Below are 6,285 nucleotides of genomic sequence, written 5' to 3' on the forward strand. Positions count from 1 at the left end.
TACTATGTATCACTTGTACAACTTTGCTTTTGAAACAAATGTAAAACTTTTCTATATGTAATGTAATGGTTGTTTTACTTTACTTACTATGTGCATTGGATTTGATACTCAACGTGGAGTCAACCCCGGAAATGTTTCCGCCTTCGGTTTTTGGGGTGTGACAGAACTCGGCGAGTAGGCGAGGGTACTCGGTGAGTTAAGGTCAACATGGACTGTTGAACTTGACTAAGGACTTTGACTTGGAGTTAGTTGAGGGTAAAATAGTCATTTTACCCTAAGAGTAGATATCGGTTTCTGACTAAGTGTTTTTTTGGGGATTGTAGCCGGAGGATTTCCGGAGCAGCAGTAGACAGAGACTTCTCACACAGATTATCAGCAGCTACTTGTTCGAGGTGAGTTACCTTCCAGTAGCGGTGGGTCTACGGCCACAATGTCGGCCCACCAGTAGGAGTTGTATGTTAGATGATTGTCTTTGTGATATCATTTAGGTTTGCTACTACCTGATGTGTTATATGCTGGCATGATATGTTATATGTGATAGTAGTAGAGTTCGGTTGTTAGGACCGAAGGGTAGGTCGGGCACCCTAGATATGTCTGACAGTATGTGATGATATTTTTATATGTTGGCATGATATGTTATATGTGATAGTGGTAGTAGGAGGGGAACAGTCCCCAAGTTCGGTTGTTAGGACCGAAGGGTAGATCGAACACCCCAGATATGTCTGATAGTATGTTATGTTATGATATATGTGTGATAGTAGCAGTAGGGGTTGGAATAGTCTCTGAAGGTTGGTTGTTAGGACCGACGGGTAGGTCAGCACCCCAGAATGGCTTGACATGGGTAGGTCAACACCCCAGAATGGCTTGACACGGGTAGGACGGCACCCCAGAATGGTCGTACGGGTAGGTCGGCACCCCAGAATGGCCGTACCGGGTAGGTCGGGTACCCCAGAATTGCTCGGCAGTATGTATGCTATGTGATTGTATGGTATGTGGTACGATAAGGGAACTCACTAAGCTTCGTGCTTATAGTTTACAATTTTGGTTTTAGGTACCTCTTTAGCAATGGGGAAGGAGTTGGCGCGGTAGCTAGCGGCACATCATACACACACATGTTGGTTTTCCGCACTAGAGTTTCTTGGGATTGTACTCTGACATTATTCTTATTTTTTTGAATGGTTTTTAGACATGAGTTGTGGTTTTCTTAAAAGTTATGATTAGATGGTGTTTTCTTATAAATGTTTTTACAAGTCAATTAATTAAAAATGAAATTTTTGGACTTGAAAATTGGGTCGTTACAAGGTTGCATGTGACTTAATCATTTAATTGTTAAATGTTTTCTGCTTTGAGAATTGTTTTTTTAAGCTCCATAACCCATCAAATGTTTCTAAAACATTATCAATGAAGTAATGAAAGTTGACTATAAAAAAACTATTATAATGTTTTTTACTATCCAAGCTTGGTACCTTTAAAGCAAGAGGTTGTACACATTTACCAAATAGTAACAAGGACTGATCATCCACATCGTTTGAGCGAAATCGTTATGAGAATTCAACAATAGGATTCAAAGGCTCATAACCATGTCAATTCAGCCGAAAAGGCCACAACTTCTGACCATGTCATGAATAAAGGATTTAAAGGCTCATAAACTTTCCCTTGAAACAAATAATACCTAAGTCCTAAATGCCTCGAGGTGACGATCTCGGCCTGACATAGATGATTAGGGTTGGAGTGCGACCCTCCGAGGCCCAGGACTTAGAACAAAATCCAAAAAGGGTAATTAATAAACTTTAGCTAAAAAGGACACCCTAACAAACAAAAATAGAAAAAAGCCCCAACCTAGAAACAATGGTCTATGACCCAAAGAAAGGGCTAATTCCGAGCTCCCAACGCAAGCTCCCAAGACAATCCCAAAGGAAACTAAACAAATATGAGTCATAGATTCATAAGTTAGGAAAATCTATTAACATGGATAAATCACCAATCCAAAACAAACATATGTCCATCAAGCAGAAAGACCTAATTCCTTACGAAACAAGAAAGAGTTGTCTTGAGTTGACCCCTAAGGCTAACATGAACCTAGGGGAAGAACCGCTTCAGTAAGGAAAAGTAAGAGCATATGTACCTCGATGGTTAACATGAGCCACATGTGATTAAAAGCAAAAGCATTACTGAAATGGAAGTAACCAATTCATCAAAAGACAAAAAGAAAATTGTTCTTTCTGACAATTCCCGGACTTAGATTAGCTATGCAGAGCCAAATAACGGTTCACATTATTGTATTTGAGACATCGTCGCCAGAACATCAAGAAAATTCAAAAACATTGTTTCACACATAAACAAGTCAGGAAGAGAGAAGGATCACTTGCCAAGACAACCAGAGGAGATTCCAGCTCTGGAGGAATCATGTTCTAGAGAAACCACCTTGGCATCTAAATCATTGCACAATTGGCGGAGTTCTCCTAGGTCAAGCTCACCTAATCGGAGATACGAAGCGAAGTCCATCTCCAAAAAAAGCCTTCACAGAGGCATGCATTTCTTGGTTCAGATCCACGATAGCACTCGACTCCCCAGGATCAGACCTCCCGCTAGCCACATTCTCTCTCACCACTTGTTTACCTATTTCCACGTCGGCAACCATACATGCTGCTTTTATCCGCCTAACTCCAAGCAAGAACTCAATGCTCTCGACCACCTTGTCTATCACCCGAACAACACCCTTCTAGAGCAGCCACATCACGTGATTCTCCACAGCCTTCCTCCTCAGCTCTTCTGCCTCGAGCTGCCCACATTGTTCCTCCACTCGGTAATCCAACACCTTCTTTTCCTCTACTAAGGCTTCAATCTGCTGGGCAAAGTGCTCCACCGACGTGTCCAAATTTACTACCTGCTCCTCTATGGATGCCTTCTCCCCGGCCAATAGGTTATAGCGCTCCTCAAATTTTTGCTTCTCCTCCTCAAGCCCCAAAAATTTCCTCCTTAACTCATCCCAATCATCCTTAACAGAGGTAAGCTCTGCTAAATCCGAATTAACCTAGCGGAGGCGTCGAGTGGAGGGCACCAGGTAAGGAGAAACCTAAGCTGACACGTATTGAAGACTTTTGGACATATGAGAGTTAGAGAGGATATCCAAGGATTCAATGGTAGGAGGAGGGAATGAATGAAGATCCTACTCATACGCAACAAAATGTTGCATAAGAAGAGACTATCGAGTGAGCCCGCACTCCAGGATGTAAATGCCAGGGGCCACCAAAGCTAGAGAAGAAGAACCTACAACAGTATTATCCTTCGCTGAATGTGAGGCAGAATCAGGAGAAAATTGAAATCCACCCTCCAAATCATGCCCATAGACACCGTCCCTGAGGTTAGTAGCACCCTCTTGTTTCTTCTTGGGTTCACGAGGCAGTTCAATTGCCTCTTTATCCATTCCTTTTGAGAGTTTCAGAGTGTCATCATCACGAATGTCCACAATCACATCCGACTCCTACAGTAGGAAGTCCATTTTTGTTTCTTACGAAGATGCTTTCCAACAGTGCTGGAATTGGTGCCTTCATTAAGCACGGAGTTTAACCAAGCCAATCGCTGCTTGGTAGTCGAGCGGCTCCCTCCAGTCGCCACCTCCTTCGACGATTCATCCTTCGGATCAGCAGGGAGAGGATCGTCGCGAGAACATTTCTATAGTAATGATCCTCCTATGACATGGCCAACAACCGCACAACAGGCACGTTAACCAACTCCTGGTTAGCCTGAGGATCGGATCCTTTCGCCACATCAACGACATGGCCAACAAGCGTCGGGGAATGATCAGCGCTAATCAGTGGAGGATGTATCTCCACCAGGGGCACATGCCGATACTGGAAATTTCCCTAGAACCTACCCCGTATGAACATTTCTATAGTAATGATCCTCCTATGAGCCACAACAAAAAAAACAAATCATAAACATAAGGGAATCGGCAAAGCCCCTAAGGCAACCGTCAAAATTCTAGTCAGTTCTAGATTTGACTAAGCTTAGTTGCACATATAGGCACGAAACATACTAGACTTAGTAACTAGAATCTAAGTTATAACCGACTAGAAACTTGGAAACAAGTAGAATAAAAAGATAGTGTATTTATATTTAACATTGATATGTGAATTCTACAACTACTTTAACTATAGGGAATATCCAAATTCATGTCATTCCTTGAATTGAACAACTTTGCATGAATCATATTGATACATCATGCACTTGACCTAGTAGTATAAATTATGTCAAAGTCTTGTAGGAACTTAAGTCAAAGTTGAAACTATGACTAGTATACTTGGTTCTTCAATTTCACTTGAATCTCGGAACCACTACATAGAATGCCAATAATCTAGTTTCAATCAAACTATGTAGCTTTCTACTAAATATAATTATTTTATATTGAGAAATTTGATTTTTTTTCAAATATTAAACTCAATTTATTATGGTGTTAACAAATTTTATTTGGTTAAAAACAATCCAAGATATTCTACATCTGTTGTAATATTCCAAAATTCCCAAAATTTATAACAACTGTCAAAATTTTATAAAATAAATGCAAGTTTTATATAATTTAAACTTCCCTTATAATTTTATATTATATAACTTCTTTAATTATTTACATATGTCATGAGTCCTAAATTATATCATGGACAATAATTTATAAATAAAAAAATTAATACTGGAAAATACTCCTTCTCTCCTCAAAATCACGTTCACATCTCTTCCCCCAAGTCACCTCTTCCATAAGCCTAATCATTTTACTCATTTCCTCACTCCACCTCTCCACTTCTCTCTCTCTAAAAGCTTCTCTCTAGCAAATCCGAACTTAGAAGTAGAATAACGGGGAGAGATATTTACATTCGATTTTTCATAAGTTCACATACATCTCTGTATTTTGGTGGTGAATTTTAGTGGAGAGAAACACCAAAGAGATAACGAGAGAGATTGAGTATCTAGAGAGAAAAAAATCTCTCTTTTCTGTCCTTTCTTCTCTCTAAAACCCCCGTTCTTTTTCCTCTTTCTAACTCACGAAATTTTGGCAGCAGGAATACCATTTTACTCAAAAATCTTCACCCTATGAAGTTGTTCTTCACGGTAAACACAAATTCCCTTCATACTCCTTCACCTTCCTATAAAAAATTACAAGTTTTCTTCCATTTTTCTTCTTCATAAACACTTTTCTTTGAGATTATTCCCATGCATGTTCATGCATGTCGAATTTGATGATGATGGTGGTAGGATTTCACCCAAAACAACATGCATGTTGTTAGAAGGTGAAATCTAATGATCAAAACCTAAATCAAATCCATCAACTTGAGTTTTACAAGTTTTAAATGTCCAACACCACATGCATTCAATTTTTTCATTTAGAAACATCATTTTGAACAAAATAAGTTCAATCATGGTCTTCAAATCATAATGATGTGATGAATATCAAGCTTAAAGGCTTGATGATCAAAGTATATTGTTAAGAATGCTATAAAAGATTTATTCACAAATAAATATCTAAAACTTATTTTCAGCTCAAATCTGATTTTTCCCGAAATCCAAACAATAACATAAGATGATCTAAAGATTTTTAGAAAATAAATCATTTTTCTCGACTTATTGTGAATTTTGCAATAAAATAGAGCAATAATTCATACTTTTTATTGTCAATAAATTCTGTTAAATTTCTTATATGACCTATACACTAAGTAAATATGTTTGATGAAGTTTCATGCATTTCTATGACGACTTTTTGTTGATTTTGAATTTATTTTTGTTTAAGAGTAATAAATAATAAAGTATTGTTATGAATGTACAAAACCATATTTCATAATTCCCCCATCTTTTATACATCATAAAGACTCCATTCAAAAATTTACATATTTCCCACGATAATTTATTATTTTTACCGATTTACTGAATGTTTAAGGGATTAAATTGATGAACAATTATAACACTCTAATTTTTCAAATAATTTTTTTTATTTTTAATACCATGTAAAACACAATCTCACATTTCTCAAAAATAATGTATAAGTTATTCAAAACACAAGAAAACAAAATGTTTGATAATATCCCAGAATCCTAAAAAACATAATCTCTAGTTGGTGTGTACAATCAAGTCGGCGCCTTCCAACAATCCTGAGTGTTACCTGAAACATATTTCACACAACACTGTAAGCATGAAGCTTAGTGAGTTCCCCAAAATACCACACACATATAATTAGTCTCTCATGGTTATATCTCGATAAGGACCCTCCGGTCAATGTGTCTCAGTGAAGACCCTTCG

This window comes from Lactuca saligna, chromosome 1 (genome assembly GCF_052625555.1).
Source record: "Lactuca saligna cultivar CGN05327 chromosome 1, ASM5262555v1, whole genome shotgun sequence".
NCBI lineage: Eukaryota > Viridiplantae > Streptophyta > Magnoliopsida > Asterales > Asteraceae > Lactuca > Lactuca saligna.